Genomic DNA, 18064 nt, shown 5'->3' with positions numbered 1-18064 from the left:
AGTGGAGTCACTGCTTTTGCCCTGGGTACCGGTGTGCATGAGACCTTGTGTGTGCCCTCCAAGATTGGAGTCTCTGTTTCCCCCAGTTCTGTGGAGATCCCTGCTGGCCTTCAAAGTCAAATGCTCTGGGGGCTCCTCCTCCTGTTGCCCTACCACCAGGCTGGGGACCTCAGAACTAACTCCTATGGTAGAACTTCTGCATGTAATTGTTCTCCAGTTTGTAGGTCACCCACTCGTGAGGCATGTAATTTGATTATATTGTGAGTGCACCACTCCTACTGTCTCGTTGGGTTTCTTTTTTATGTCTTTTTATGTAGAATATCTTTTTTTGGTAGGTTTCAGTATTTTTTAATCAATGGTTGTTCAGCAGTTAGTTGTGATTTTGTTGTACTCTTGAGAGAAGGTGAGCTTAGGGTCCTTCTACTCTGCCATCTTTTCTCTCCCCAGAGGAGGGGTTCTGAAGCATTTAGATTGGGGTCAGGGAGGGCTATTCTGAAGGACAACATACAAATTGAGAACTTAAGAGTGAGAAAAAGTCAATCAGGTGAAGAGCTGGGGGAGTAGCCTGTGAAAGAAGAAGTGTGACAGTGACAGATAGCCCATTATGTCCAAGGAAGGTCATGAAAGAGAGGGAGAGACTGTATTGTAGGGACCAAGCATGGCAGAAAGGAGAATAGTTGAGAAGTTATTCCAGTAGTCCAGGAGAGATATGGTTGTGGTTTGGTCTGGAGGGATGGCAGTGAAGATGAAGTGAAGTGTATGCTTAAAAAGATACCTAGGAAGTAAAAAATCAGAGCATTGTGGCTGAATGGAGAGAATGAGTAGAAAATTCCCAAGTAATTTCAAGCCTTGAACAGAAGGGTAGGGGTTGGTGCCATTTACTGTGATGAGTTTAGCATTGGAGGCAAAAGATTTGGAAGAGGAGTGGGTGGCAGTGTTTGGGTGTGGGATGGATTCAGGAGTTTGGTTTTTGACAAGTTAGCTTTGATTGGCTTGTGAAGAATCAGTGTGGAGATGGTGTATTAGTCAGTGGTTCTTCAGAGAAACAGAACCAATAAGAGACATACAGATATATAAAAGGAGATTTATTATAGGAATTGGCTCATGTAGTTATGGCAGCCCAGAAGTCTCAGGATCTACTGTTTGCAAACTGGAGAATCAGGAAAGCCAGTGTTATAATTTGGTCTGAGTCCGAAGGTGTAAATCCCAATATGAGTTTGAAAACCCAAGAATCGGAACACTGATGTCTGAGAGTAAGAGAAGACGGATATCACGTCAGACTTAGAGAGTTTGCTTTTCCTCCAGATTTTTGTTCTATTTCAGGCCCATTGGATTGGAGGATGTCCACCCACATTGCAGAGGGCCATAAGCTTTTCTCAGTTCACCAATTCAAATACTAATCTATTCCAGAAATACTGTCACGGGCACACCCAGAAATAATGTTTCACCAGCTATCTGGGCATCCTTTAGATCAGTCAAGGTGACACATAAAATGAACATTACAGATGCCAAATATGTAGTTGGACAAATGAGTCTGAAGTTCAGAGGAGAAGTTTGAGATAGAGAGTAAATTTTCAAGTGGTTAGCACATAGATGACCTTTAAAGTAAGAATCTGGTTAAGATCATCAAGAGAAATGTTGTAGTAATAAATGTAGGATAAAGAAGAAGGTCCCAGTGAGCAATACAATAAGGAAGTTCTTAGAATAACAGGAATGAAATGAGGACAGCATGGTGTTATGGAAGCCAGAAAGTGAAGTACAGTAAGGAGAATGAAGGAGACCAACTTTGTTGAATGTCACTGAGATGTCAAATAAGGTAAGGCTTTAAAGTGTTTAGTATGTTTTGCAACAGGAGGTGACTTTGAAGGAGACCTTTTCAGTAATGTAGTGGATGTGAAAGCCAGAGTGGAGTGGGCTGAGGAGGAAATGGGAGGTGAAGAAGAGGAGACAACATATGCAGAGAACTTTTTAAAGAAGTTGTCCTGTGAGAAAGCAGAGAGATTTGGCATTAGATGAAGGGAAATAGATGAAGGGAAATATTGGAAAGAGGGCTTTATATAGATAGTCTGAGTGATCATGGGATAATTCTTGTGGAAGAACTTTTGAGAATGTTTATTTTTAGTTCCACAGACTTCCCAAGAGGCTGTCTATCATAGAGTTTAGAAGCTTGGGCTGTGAAGCAGGCTGCCTGAGTTCAAATCCTGGCTCTTCCCCATAGTGGCTACGTGACAACCACTGAGTGAGTTACTTAACCTTGCTGTACCTTAATTACTTCCTTGTAAAATGGGGATAAGATAATAATACCTACCTTATCAGGTTGCTGGGGGATTAAATGGGTGAATATTTTCAAAGTCTTTAGAACAGAGACTAGTGCATAGTACACATTGTATAAAATTTTGCTGAATGAATAAAATATAAAATGTGGCAAATGGTCATAAGTAGAATTTTTAAGAGATGGATTATGCTTATTTTAAAGGCTTTAGCAATACCAAACTATTTTGTTATTTTCACGAAATAACACCAGCTTGTATTTCATGGGCAACGTATAAGAAGTTTAGATTCTGGATATCATTACCAACATATTTTAAAATCATTGCATCTTGTAAGGCAAGAAAAAAAAAGATAGCTCATTGTTATTTAACCAACTGCATTATTTTGGTTAATAATTAGACTGAACATTTTTCAAAAGCTTGTTGGCAACCACAATTTTTCCTGAAATAAATTGTCTGTATTTGTCCACTGTTTATTTTTGCTTTAGAGTTTTTTGCTTTTCCATATTGTCTTTAAAGATCTATTAAGGCATCTCTCATGAAACTCGCAACCTTTGAGTACAATGGGGATATGGCAGAGTAAAAGAATGTGAAGCTCACCTCCTTCCACAAACACAGCAAAACTACATCTACATATGGAAAAATACTCATGGAAAACTGCCTAGAAAATGGCAGAATGACTCCTATGTAACCAAGACTATAAAAAGATACACATGTAATTGGGTAAGATGGGAAGAAAAATGTTGGATTAGGACCTGTGCCCCTGGGAGGGGACTAAAAGGAAAAGGGAAATCAAATTGGAGGATACTCACCCTGGGGAGTGAACATGTGGAGCCACAGACTGGGTGTCCCAGTGTTGGATTCCTACGCATAGGAGACACACCCCCTTGGGGGCTTGGAGAATGGCTGCGACAGATAGGAAGGCTAGAGAATCCTAGAGTCCACTCATGAGGCAAGCACAGGAGCTGGCTTCTCCCCAGACTGAGTGGAAAGAGGTCTGCCCTAGTGGCTGCTACCTTGTTATGCTCCCAAGTCCAAGCCAAGCAAATGTCCCAACCTAGCTCACTCCACACCACAGCTTGGTACTGGATGTAAGGCATCCAGGACCTGGGGAAAACTCTATCTAGGGGTGTAGAGGATACCTAGTGCCTCAGGGCATAGCCCACAAGGGGCAACAGCAGCTACTCTTGGTGCTTACTCTAACAGTGTCCCAAAGTAGCTCAGACCTCCAGCAGCAGTGCAATCCCTTGAATTCCCACAACTGCCATGCCACACTCCTCAGTCCCAGCCTAGCAAATGCTCAAGCCCCACTCACTACATGCTACAGCCTAGCATTAGACCTGGGGCTGTCATGACAGGAGAAAAGTGACCTGTGTCTGAATGGAGATGCAGATGCCTATACAGGCAGTGCATTGAACCTCTGTGCTTACACAATTCCCACTTGCTTAAGCATTCCCCTCAATTGGGGCAAAGGCCCAAGTTGGGGGGAGAAAGAAAAACACACACAAACAGTATGGGATCAGCTTGAGCCTGGCCCTCAAAGCTTCTGCTCCAGCAACTTGGAAGAAGACACTGCCCCTGACAGGGTGGTGACACCACTAAGCAGAGAGGAAGTCAGCCTCACACTCTGTGCAGGCTCCAGCTCTTCCATCACAAGCTGCACCACCTATCAAGGTTATAGCTGGAAAGATGAAACTGGTGTCCACCTCAAATCTAGCCCTCTAACCAAAAGACATTGGGTAAACAGTCTGCATATGGACGCTCCAACAAAGAAAATGAAAGAGAGATAAACAGTCTACCAAAGAAAAAATTCAAAAAGTTGATAATAAAAATTTTAACAGAATTAGGAAAAAGGATTGATCTAAACACAGATCATTTAAACAAGGAATTAGAAAGTATAAAATGACTCAATTAAAGATAGATAATTCAATAACTGAGATAAAAAGCACTCTAGAAGCAATGAAGAGCAGATTAAATGACAAAGCATGCATAAGTGACCTGGAAGATAGAATATTGGAAATCAGCTAATCTGAACAGCAGGGATAAAGACAAATAAAAAAAAAAATAAAAGTAACATGTAGGATCAATAGCCTAACAATAAACATGCCAACATTTGCATTACAGAAGTTCCAGAATGAGGAGAGAGAGTGGTATCAAAAAGGTATCTGAAGAAGTTATGAGTGAAGTAAGTCAGACAGAGAAAGACAAATATCATATGATATCATTTATATGTGGGATCTAAAAAAATGGTACAAATGAAATTATTTACAAAACAGAAATAGAGTTACAGATGTAGAAACCAAACCTTATGGTTACCAAGGAGGAAAGGGGGGGTATAAATTGGGAGATTGGGATTGACATACACACACAACTATATATAAAATAGATAACTAATAAAAACCTACTGTATAGCACAGGGAACTCTACTCAATACTCTGTAATGAACTATAGGGGAAAAGAATCTAAAAAAGAATGGATATATGTATATAATTTACTTTGCTGTACACCTGAAACTAATATAACATTGTAAATCAACTATACTCAAATAAAAATTAATTTAAAAAAGATTAAAAATAGAAATTATGGCTGTAAACTTCCCATGCCTAAAGAAGGAAACAGATATCTAGGTACAGAAAGCAGAAAGTCCCAAGCAAGATGAACCCAAACAGACACATACCAAGACATATCATAATTAAAATAACAAAAGTTAAAGAGGGAATTCTAAAGGCAGCAAGAGAAAAACAAAGAGTCATATACAAGGGAATTCCCATAAGGCTATCAGCTGATTTATTTGCAGAAACTTTGCAGGCCAGAAGGGATTGGCATGATATATTTAAATTGTTTAAAGGGAAAACTGTTCAACCTAGGATACTCTACCCAGGAGGATTATCAGTCAGAATAGAAGGAGAGCAACTGCTAGTGCCTACAAAGAAGTTGCACCTATGGTCACTGGAGGGGTGCTGCACTGACAACAATGGCAGCCATGGAGTTGGTGGCATGGATGCAGCTCAGAGTGTGGAGCATCTGGGTCATGCAGGGCCTGGGCTTTGGCTCAGAACCAGCAGACAATCTAGGCTCCAGTGAGGCCATGGTCTGGAATGCTGGGAGAGCCTTCAGAAAAAGAGAGCAGGCCAAAGAGGAGTGATACCTCCGAGCTCGTGCTAAAGAAGAGCTGACAGCCTTGAAGAAACACCATGAAAATGAAATCTCTCATCACGTGAGGGAGATTGAATGCCTGCAGAAAGAAATGGAGGGGCACAAGCAGCTGGTTAAGAAACTAAAACATCATGATGATGATTAAATGCACACAGTTCCCTATAGCAGGGCTACCTATTATTGCCCACTTCTATTAAACCAGACATAGTTCTATCTATCTGTGTGTTTAATATCTATCTGTGTGTTTCCAACAAATTATAATAAATTGTCATCAGTGAACTGTGAAAAAAAAAAAAACAGGAGAGATAAATAACTTCTCAGGTAAGCAAGTATAAGAAGAATTCAGCAATACTGAACTTACCATAAAAGAAATGTTGAAGGGCCTTCTTTACTTTTTATTTTTTTATTGAAGTATAGTTGGTGTACTATATTAAATAAGTTACAGGTGTTTAACATAATAATTCACAATTTTTGGGCTTCCCTGGTGACGCAGTAGTTGAGAGTCTGCCTGCCGATGCAGGGGACATGGGTTCATGCCCCAGTCCGGGAGGATCCCACATGCCACGGAGTGGCTGGGCCTGTGAGCCATGGCCACTGAGCCTGCACATCTGGGGCCTGTGCTCCTCAACAGGAGAGGCCACAACAGTGAGAGACCCACGTACCACCAGAAAAAAAAAAATTACAATTTTTAAAGGTTATACTCCACTTATAGTTATTATAAAATATTGGCTCTATTCCCAGTATTGTACAATATATCTTTGTGGCTTATTTTACACATGTTAGCTTGTACCTCATAATCCCCTATCCCTATATTTCCCCTCCCCCACCTTACCACTGGCAATCACTAATTTTTTCTCTGTATCTGTTTCCTTTTTGTTATATTCATTAGTTTTTTGTATTTTTCAGATTCCACACATAAGCTCTCTCTCTCTCTCTCTCTCTCTCTCTCTCTCTCTCTCTCTATATATATATATATATATATATATATATATATATATATATACACACACACAATGGAATACCACTCAGCCATAAAAAAATAATGAAAATTTGCCATTTGCAAGAACATGAATGGACTTGGAGGTGAAATAGTCAGACAGTGAAGGGTCTTCTTTAATGGAACAGAAGCAAGAATTTTTAGGAAAGGTAAAATCCCAATAGGAAAGGCAAATATAAAGTGAGAATTGAAGATCACTAATATAAGCCAGTATGTAGATTAACAGGCAAAAAATCATAAAAGTAACAATACAATAAACAGTAAAGGGGTAAGCATGAAAATGTAAAATATGACATCAAAACCACAAAATGTGGATGAAAAGACTAATAAATGTAGATCTTTTAGAACATGTTTGAACTTAATGATTATTAGTTTAAAGCAAGTAGATATAATTATGGATCAACATATATAAATCCCATGGTAATCACAAACTGAAAACCTACAATAGATACACAAAAACCAAAAAGAAAGGAATCCAAGCATACTACAAAAGAAAATCATCAAACCAAAACAGGAGAAACAAAAAGTAATGAATGGAGAGGAACTACAAAAGCAACAAAAAAACAGGTAATAACATGCAATTAAGTACATAAATATCAATAATTACTTTAAATGTCAATGGACCAAATGCTCCAATCAAAAGATATAAGGTGGTCAATTGGATAAATAAGAAACAAGACCCATCCATATGGTGCATACAAGAGACTCACTTCAGGGTGAAACACACACAGACTGAAAGTGAGGGGATGGAAAAATATATTTTATGCAAGTGAAAACAAGAAGACAGTGAGGGTAGCAATACTCATATCAGATAAAATAGACTTTAAAACAAAGTCTATAACAAAAGACACAGAAGGTCATTATATACTGATAAAGGGATCAGTACAAGTGGTTATTACACTCATTAACATATACACACCTGATACAGATGCACCTAAAATATATAAAGCAAACACTACTCAGACGTAAAGAGAGAAATTGACAAGAATACAATAATAGTAGGGAATTTAAAACCCCACTAACATCAAGGAACAGATCATCCAGACAGGAAATCAATAAGGCAACAGTGGTCCTAAATGACACAACAGACCAACAGACTTAATAGATATACACAGGACATTAAATCCATAGAAAGAAGAATATACATTCTTTTCAAGTGCACCTGGAGCATTTTCCAGGATAGATCACATACTAGGTGACAAAACAAGCCTGAAAAAGTTTAACAGAAGAAAAATTATGTCAAGCATTTTTTCCTCACCACAACAGTATGGAACTAGAAATTAACTACAGAAAGAAAAATGGGGAGAAAAGAGATACATGGAAACTAAACAACATGCTACGTAAAAAGCCAATGAGTCAACAATGAAATCAAAGAGGAAATCAGATAATACCTCAAGACAAATGAAAATGGAAATATGACTTTCCAAAATTTATGGGATGCAGTAAAAGCCAGTCTAACACAGAAGTTGATAGTGATATAGGCTTTCCTCAAGAAACAAGAAGAATCTCAATTAAACAACTAACCTACTACCAAAAAGAATTTTAAAAAGAAGAACAAACAAAACCCAAAGTCAACAGAAGAAAGGCAATAATAAAGATTAGACAGGAAATAAAGTTTAAAAATAATAGAAAAGATCAACAAAATCTAGAGCTGTTTTTTTGAAAAAATAAATAAAATTGATAAAACTTTATCCAAGTTCACCAAGTTGAAAACAGAGAGGATCCCCCCAAAACAAAATGATATATGAAAGGGGAGAAATAAAAACAAATACAACAGAGTTACAAAAAATAAGAGAAAACTGTGAACAGTTATATGTTAACAAATTCACAACCTAAAAGAAATGGACAAATATCTAGAAACAGCCAGCCAAGACTGAGTCAAGAAGAGATAATTATGACAGATGGATCACTAGAAGTGAAATGGAATCAGTAATAAAAGCACTGTCAGTTGGGCTCCCCTGGTGGCGCAGTGGTTGAGAATCTGCCTGCCAATGCAAGGGACATGGGTTCAAGCCCTGGTCTGGGAAGATCCCAAATGCCGCGGAGCAACTAAGCCCATGAGCCACAACTACTGAGCCTGTGCATCTGGAGCTTGTGCTCCACAACAAGAGAGGCTGCGACAGTGAGAGACCCGTGCACCGTGATGAAGAGTGGCCCCTGCCCACTTCAACTAGAGAAAGCCCTCACACAGAAATGAAGACCCAACACAGCCAAAAATAAATATAAACAAAGAAAGAAAGGAAAGAAGCTTACACTAAACAAAGCACTGTCAGCAAACAAATGTCCAGGACAGGACAGCTTCATAGGGGAATTCTACCAAACATATGAAGAGGAATAAATGCTTATACTTCAAACTAGTTCAAAAGGTTGAAAAGGAGTGAACACTCCCAAATTTATTCTACAAGGCCATCATTACCCTGATACCAAAACCAGACAGTACAGCATTGATGGTATAGTGGTGAGCATAGCTGCTTTCCAAAACCAGACAGAGATAGTACCCCAAAAAGTTACAGGCCGATACCTTTGATGAATATAGTTGCAAAAGTCCTCAAAAATTACTAGCAAACAAAATACAACAATACATAAAAAGGACCATATACCATGATCAAGTTGGATTTATTCCAAGGTTACAAATATGGTTCAAAATATGCAAATCAATCAATGTTATATACCACATTAATGAAAGGAGGGATAAAAATCACACGAGATCTCAATAGATACAGAAAAAGCTGTTCACAAAATTCATCATCTATTCAAAATAAAAACTCTCTTCAAAGCTGTGTAGAGAAAACATCTCTCAACGTAATAAAGGCCACTTGAGACCAACCCACAACTAACATTATACATAATGGTGAAAAGCTGAAATCTTTCCTACTAAATTCAGGAACAAGACAAGGATGCTCACTCTTGCTATTTATAGATAATATAGTATTGGAAGCCCTAGCCACTGTAATAAGAAAGAAAAATAAAAGGTATCCAATTTGGGAGACGAGGGGAAGATGGTGGAAGTGTAAGACGCAGAGATCACCTTCCTCCCCACAGATACACCAGAAATACATCTACACGTGGAACAACTCCTACAGAACATCTACTGAATGCTGGCAGAAGACTTCAGACCCCTCACAAGGCAAGAAATTCCCCACGTACCTGGGGAGGGCAAACGAAAAAAAGAAGAAACAGAGACAAATGGATAGGGACGGGACCTGCACCAGTGGGAGGGAGCTGTGAGGAAGTGTGTGTGCTTTCCACACACTAGGAAACCCCTTCACGGGCGGAGACTGCTGGTGGTGGAGGGGGAAAGATTCGGAGCCGCGATGAGAGCACAGCAAGAGGGGTGCAGAGGGCAAAGTGGAGAGATTCCTGCACAGAGGATCGGGGCCTACCAGCATTCACCAGCCCGAGAGGCGTGTCTGCTCAACCACTGGGGCGGGCGGGGCAGGGAGCTGAGGCTCGGGGCTTCGGTCGGAGGGCAGGGAGAGATCTGCAGTTGGCGGCGTGAACACAGCCTACAGGGGCTTAGTGCACCACCGCTAGCTGGGAGGCAGTCCGGAAAAAAGTCTGGAGCTGCCGAAGAGGCAAGAGACTTTTTCTTCCCTCTTTTTTTCCTGGTGCGCGAGGAGAGGGGATTAAGAGCATTTCTAAAAGGAGCTCCAGAGACGGGCATGAGCCACGGCTAAAAGCACGCACACCAGAGACTGGCATGAGACGCTAAGGCTGCCGCTGCCGCCACCAAGAGCCTGTGTGTGAGCACAGGTCACTATCCACACCCCCCTTCCGAGGAGCCTGTGCAGCCCACCACTGTCAGGGTTCCGGTACCCAGGGACAACTTCCCAGGGAGAATGCACAGCGTGCCTCAGACCGGTGCAATATCACGCCAGCCTCTGCCACCACAGGCTCGCCCCACACTAGGTAACCCTCCCTCCCCCCGGTCTGAGTGAGACAGAGTCCCCGAAACAGCTGCTTCTTTAACCCTGTCCTGTCTGAGCGAAGAACAGACGCCCTCCAGCAACCTACACGCAGAGGTGGGGCCAAATCCAAAACTGAGCCCCTGAGAGCTGTGAGAACAAAGAAGGGAAAGGGAAATCTCTACCAGCAGCCTCAGAAGCAGTGGATTAAAGCTCCACAATCAACTTGATCTACCCTGCATCTGTGGAACACATAAATAGAAAACGAATCATCCAAATTGAGGAGGTGGACGTTGAGAGCAATATTTATGATTTTTTCCCCTTTTCCTCTTTTTGTTAGGGTGTATGTATATTCTTCTGTGTGTGATTTTGTCTGTACAGCTTTGCTTCCACAATTTGTCCTAGGGTTCTATCTGACCTTTTCTTTTTTTCTTAATAATAATTTTTTATTTTAATAACTTTATTATATTTTATCTTACTTTATTTTATTTTACCCTATCTTCTTTATTTCTTTCTTTTTTTCCTTCCTTCCCTCTTTCCTTCCTTCCTTCCTCCCTCCCTCCCTCCATCCCGCCCTCCCTCGCTCCCCCCTTTCTTTCTTTCTTTCCTTCTTTGTTTCCTTCTTCCTTTCTACTTCTACTAATTCTTTCTTTCTATTTTTTCTCCCTTTTATTCTGAGCTGTGTGGATGAAAGGCTCTTGGTGCTGCAGCCAGCAGTCAGTGCTGTGCCTCTGAGGTGGGAGAACCAACCTCAGGACACTGGTCCACAAGAGACCTCCCAGCTCCACATAATATCAAATGGCAAAAATCTCCAAGAGATCTCCATCTCAACACCAACATCTAGCTTCACTCAACGACCAGAAAGCTACAGTGCTGGACACCCTATGCCAAACAACTAGCAAGGGAGGAACACAACCCCACTCATTAGCAGAGAGGCAGCCTAAAATCATAATAACTCCACAGACAACCCAAAACACACCACCAGATGTGGAGCTGCCCACCAGAAAGACAAAATCCAGCCTCATCCACCAGAACACAGGCACTAGTCCCCTCCAAAAGCAAGCCTACACAACCCACTGAACCAAATTTAGCCACTGGGGACAGACACCGAAAACAACGGGAACTACAACCCTGCTGCCTGCAAAAAGGAGACCTGAAACACAGTACGATAAGCAAAATGAGAAGACAGAAAAATACACAGCAGATGAAGGAGCAAGATAAAAACCCACCAGACCTAACAAATGAAGAGGAAATAGGCAGTCTACCTGAAAAAGAATTCAGAATATGATAGTAAAGATGATCCAAAATCTTGGAAATAGTAGAGACAAAATGCAAGAAACATTTAACAAGGACCTAGAAGAACTAAAGATGAAGCAAATAACAATGAACAACACAACAAATGAAATGAGAAATACACTAGATGGGATCAATAGCAGAATAACTGAGGCAGAAGAACGAATAAGTGACCTGGAAGATAAAATATTGGAAATAACTACAGCAGAGCAGAATAAATAAAAAAGAATGAAAAGAACTGAGGACAGTCTCAGAGACAGCTGGGACAATATTAAATGCACCAACATTCGAAATATAGGGGTTCCAGATGAAGAAAAGAAAAAGAAAGGAACTGAGAAATTATTTGAAGAGATTATAGTTGAAAATTTCCCTAATATGGGAAAGGAAATAGTTAATCAAGTCCAGGAAGGACAGAGAGTCCCATACAGGATAAATCCAAGGAGAAATATGACAAGACACATATTAATTAAACTGTAAAAATTAGATACAAAGAAAGCATATTAAAAGCAGCAAGGGAAAACAACAAATAACACACAAGGGAATCCCCATAAGGTTAACAGCTGATCTTTCAGAAGAAACTCTGCAAGCCAGAAGGGAGTGGCAGGACATATTGAAAGTGATGAAGGAGAAAAACCTGCAACCAAGATTACTCTACCCAGCAAGGATCTCATTCAGATTTGATGGAGAAATTAAAACCTTTACAGACAAGCAAAAGCTGACAGAGTTCAGCACCACCAAACCAGCTTTAAAACAAATGCTAAAGGAACTTCTCTAGGCAAGAAACAAAAGAGAAGGAAAAGACCTACAATAGTGAACCCAAAACAATTTAGAAAATGGGAATAGGAACATACATATTGATAATTACCTTAAATGTAAATGGACTAAATGCTCCCACCAAAAGACACAGGTTGGCTGAATGGATACAAAACAAGACCCATATATATGCTGTCTACAAGAGACCCACTTCATACCTAGAGACACATACAGACTGAAAGTAAGGGGATGGAGAAAGATATTCCATGCAAATGGAAACCAAAAGAAAGCTGGAGTAGCAATTCTCATATCAGACAAAATACACTTTAAAATAAAGACTATTAGAAGAGACAAAGAAGGACACTACTTAATGATCAAGGGATCAATCCAAGAAGAAGATATAACAATTGTAAATATTTATGCACCCAACATAGGAGCACCTCAATACATAAGGCAAATGCTAACAGCCATAAAAGGGGAAAATGACAGTAACACATTCATAGTAGGAGATTTTAACACCCCAGTTTCACCAATGGACAGATCATCCAAAATGAAAATAAATAAGGAAACACAAGCTTTTAATGATACATTAAACAAGATGGACTTAATTGATATTTATAGGACATTCCATTCAAAAACAACAGAATACACATTTTTCTCAAGTGCTCATGGAACATTCTCCAGGATAGGTCATATTTTGGGTCACAAATCAAGCCTTGGTAAATTTAAGAAAATTGAAATCGTTTCAAGTATCTTTTCCGACAACAACACTATGAGATTAGATATCAATTACAGGAAAAGATCTGTTAAAAAATTCAAAGACATGGAGGCTAAACAGTACACTACTGAATAACGGAGTGATCAGTGAAGAATTCAAAGAGGAAATAAAAAAATACCTAGAAGCAAATGACAATGAAAACACGACGCCCCAAAACCTATGGGACACAGTAAAGGCAGTTCTAAGAAGGAAGTTTTTAGCAATACAATCCTACCTTAAGAAACAGGAAACATCTCGAACAAACAATCTAACCTTACACCTAAAGCAGTTAGAGAAAGAACAAACAAACCCCAAAGTTAGCAGAAGGAAAGAAATCAAAAATATCAGATCAGAAATAAATGAAAAAGAAATGAAGGAAGCGATAGCAAAGATGAATAAAACTAAAAGCTGGTTCTTTGAGAAGATAAACCAAATTGATAAAACATTAGCCAGACTCATCAAGAAATTAAGGGAGAAGACTCAAATCAATAGAATTAGAAATGAAAAAGAAGTAACAACAGACACGGCAGAAATACAAAAGATCATGAGAGTTTACTACAAGCAATTCTATGCCAATAAAACGGACAACCTGGAAGAAATGGACAAATTCTTAGAAATGCACAACCAGACAAGACTGAATCAGGAGGAAATAGAAATAAGAAGAGACCAATCACAAGCACTGAAATTGAAACTGTGATTAAAAATCTTCCCACAAACAAAAGCACAGGACCAGATGGCTTCACAGGAGAATTCTACCAAACATTTAGTGAAGAGTTAACACCTATCCTTCTCAAACTCTTCCAAAACATAGCAGAGGGAGGAACACTCCCAAACTCATTTTGTGAGTCCACCATCACCTTGATAACAAAACCAGACAAGGATGTCACAAATAAAGAAATCTACAGGCCAATATGACTGATGAACATAGAGGCAAAGATCCTCAACAAAATACTAACAAACAGAATCCAACAGCACATTAAAAGGATCATACACCATGATCAAGTGAGGTTTATTCCTGGAATGTAAGGATTCTTCAATACATGAAAATCAATCAACGTGATACACCATATTAACAAATTGAAGTAGAAAAAACATATGATCATCTCAGCAGATGCAGAGAAAGCTTTTGACAAAATTCAACACCGATTTATGATAAAAACCCTGCAGAAAGTAGGCATACAGGGAACTTTCCTGAACATAATAAAGGTCATATATGACAAACCCACATTCAACATCGTCCTCAATGGTGAAAAATTGAAAGCATTTCAACTAAGATCAGGAAAAAGACAAGGTTGCCCACCCTCACCACTCTTATTCAACATAGTTTTGGAAGTTTTAGCCACAGCAATCAGAGAAGAAAAGGAAATAAAAGGAATCCAAATCGGAAAAGAAGAAGTAAAGCTGTCACTGTTTGCAGATGACATGATACTATACATAGAGAATCCTAAAGATGCTATCAGAAAACTACTAGAGCTAATCAATGAATTTGGTAAAGTAGCAGGATATAAAATTAATGCACAGAAATCTCTGGCATTCTTATACACTAATGATGAAAAATCTGAAAGTGAAATCAATAAAACACTCCCATTTACCATTGCAACAAAAAGAATAAAATATCTAGGAATAAACCTACCTAAGGAGACAAAAGACCTCTATGCAGAAAATTATAAGACACTGATGAAAGAAATTAAAGATGATACAAATAGATGGAGAGATATACCATGTTCTTGGATTGGAAGAATCAACATTGTGAAAATGACTGTACTACCCAAAGCAATCTACAGATTCAATGCAATCCCTATCAAACTACCACTGGCATTTTTCACTGAACTAGAACAAACAATTTCACAATTTGTATGGAAACACAAAAGACCCCGAATAGCCTAAGCAATCTTGAGAACGAAAAATGGAGCTGGAGGAATCAGGCTCCCTGACTTCAGACTATACTACAAAGCTACAGTAATCAAGACACTATGGTACTGGCACAAAAACAGAAAGATAGATCAATGGAACAGGATAGAAAGCCCAGAGATAGACCCACACACATATGGTTACCTTACCTTTGATAAAGAGACAGGAATGTACAGTGGAGAACGGACGGCCTCTTCTATAAGTGGTGCTAGGATAACTGGACAGGTACATGTAAAAGTATGAGGTTAGATCACTCTCTAACACCATACACAATAATAAGCTCAAAATGGATTAAAGACCTAAATGTAAGGCCAGAAACTATCAAAATCTTAGAACAAAACATAGGCAGAACACTCTATGACATAAATCATAGCAAGGTCGTTTTTGACCCACCTCCTAGTGAAATGGAAATAAAAACAAAAATAAACAAATGGGACCTAATGAAACTTCAAAACTTTTGCACAGCAGAGGAGCTCGTTGTTTTGTGATCACCTGGAGAGGTGGGATATGGAGGATGGGAGGGAGGGAGACGCAAGAGTGAAGAGATATGGGAACATATGTATATGTTTAACTGATTCACTTTGTTATAAGGCAGAAACTAACACACCATTGTAAAGCAATTATACTCCAATAAAGGTGTTTAAAAAAAAAGAATAAAAGCAAAGACACAGGTCTTAAAAAAAATGTATACAATTTGGAAGGTAAGCGATAAAACTGCCACTGTTGGCAGGCACATGACATGATATAGAGAACCTGAAAGTTTCCATCCTAAAATTATTAGAACCCTTAAATGAATTCAGCAAGGTTGTAGGATACAAGATTACTATATTGAAATATGTTTTGTTTCTAAACATTAATACTGAAATATCAGAAAGAGAAAGCAAAAATCAATCAAGTTTAAAATCGCATGAAAAAGAATAAAATACCTAGGAATAAACTTAACCAAGAGGTGAAAGACCTATGCTCTGAAAACTATAAAATAGTGATGAAGGAAATTGAAGATGATACAAAGAAATGGAAAGATATCCTGGGCTCTTGAACTGGAAGAATTAATATTGGTGAAATGGCCATATTAACCAAAGCAATCTACAGATTTAATGCAATCCCTATCAAAATACCCATGACATTTTTCACAGAACTAGAACAAACAATCCTAAAATTCATATGGAACAACAAAAGGTCCTGAATTGCCAAAGCAATCTTTAAAGAAAGAACAAAGCTTGAGGTACCACACTCCCTGACTTCAGACTAAGCTACAAAACTACAGTAATCAAAACAGCATAGTTCTGGCACAGAAACAGAGACATGGATCAGTGGAACAGAGTAGAGAGGCCTGAAATAAACCCACACACCCACGGTCAATTAATCTATGGCAAAGGAGGCAAGAATATACAATGGAGAAAAGACAGACTCTTCAACAAGTGGTGCTGGGAAAGCTGGACAACTACATGTAAATAAATGAGATTAGAACATTCCCTTACACCATATACAAAAATAAATTCAAAATGGTTTAAAGACTTCAATGTATGACATGGAACCATAAAACTCCTAGAAGAGAAACACAGGTAAAACACTCTTTGACATAAATTGTAGCAATATTTTCTTAGATCATTCTCCCAAGGCAAAAGAAATGAAAGCAAGAACAAACAAAAAAGAAACAAATGGGACCTAAATAAACCTAAAACCTTTTGCACAGCAAGGGAAACCATTGACAAAATGAAAAGACAACCTACAGTACAGGAGAAAGTATTTGCAAAGGATGTGACAGACAAGGGGTTAATATGCAAAATATACAAACAGCTCATACAACTCAATTTCCAAAAAGCAAACAACCCAATCAAAAACTGGGCAGAAGGCTGGAATATTCATTTTTCCAAAGAAGACATACAGATGGTTAACAGGCATATATAAAGATGTTCAACATAGCTAATTTTTAGAGAAAATAAAATCAAAACCACAGTGAGATATCACATCACACCTGTCAGGATGGCTATCATCAAAAAGTCTACAAATAACAAATGCTGGAGAGGATGTGGAGAAAAGGGAACGCTTGAGCACTTTTGGAGGGAATGTAAATTGGTGCAGCCACTATGGAAAACATTATGGAGGTTTCCCCAAAAACTGAAAATAAAACTACCATATTACCCAACAATTCCACTCCTGGGCATATAACCAATAAAATGGAAAACACTAATTCAAAAAGGTACATACACTCTAATGGTCATGGCAGCATTTTGCATTTGCCAAGATTGGAAGCCACCTAATTGTCCATCAACAGAAGTATCCATCACAAATGAATGAATAAAGAAGATGTGGTATATATATATTGAAGAGTATTTACTATGTGAAATAAGTCATACAATGAAAGAAAAATACTGTATGATATCATTTATGTATGGAATCTGAAAACTAAAACTAGTAGAAAAAGAAACAGGCTCATGGATGTAGAGAACATACCATTGTTTACCAGTGGGGAGAGGGAAGGAGGAAGGGACAAGAAAGGGTAAGAGATTGAAAGGTACAAACTACTATGTATAAAATAAATAAGCAATAAGGATATATATGCAACACGCAATATTGTCAACATTTTATAGTAACTATAGTAGCTATAAGTGGAATATGACCTTGAATAAGTGGAATATGAATTTGTGAATCACTAGGTTGTACACCTGAAACTTGTATAATATTGTACATCAACTATACTTCAATAAAAAAAAGAAAAAGCCCACGATGAGGTATCACCTCACCCCTGTCAAAAGGTGTACAAATAATAAATGTTGGAGAGGATGTGGAGGAAAGTGAACTGTTGTACAAAGTTACTGCAAATGTAAATTAGTGCAGCCTCTGGAAAACAGTATGGAGCTTCCTTAAAACACTAAAAACATCTACCGCATGATCCAGAAATTCTCTCCTGGATATATATGTGGAAAAAAGAAAAACACTAATTCAAAAAGATAGGTGCACAGCAATGTTCATAGCAGCACTATTTTCAGTAGCCAAGACAGGAAGCAACCCAAGAGCC

General features: G+C 38.7%; 1 pseudogene; it reads left to right on the top strand.

Annotated features, from left to right (window-relative positions):
* Positions 1 to 498: 498 nt before the first annotated feature.
* Positions 499 to 6365, top strand: LOC149747703 (ATPase inhibitor, mitochondrial pseudogene; annotated as a pseudogene).
* The last annotated feature ends 11699 nt before the right edge of the window (positions 6366 to 18064 follow it).

The sequence above is a fragment of the Delphinapterus leucas genome, chromosome 13 (assembly GCF_059928025.1).
Source record: "Delphinapterus leucas isolate spDelLeu-1000000601 "Yukka" chromosome 13, BTC_Dleu_Yukka2, whole genome shotgun sequence".
In the NCBI taxonomy this organism is placed as follows: Eukaryota; Metazoa; Chordata; class Mammalia; order Artiodactyla; family Monodontidae; genus Delphinapterus; species Delphinapterus leucas.
The sequence above is the reverse complement of the archived record's forward strand: the minus strand, read 5'-3'. Positions and strand labels throughout refer to the sequence as shown.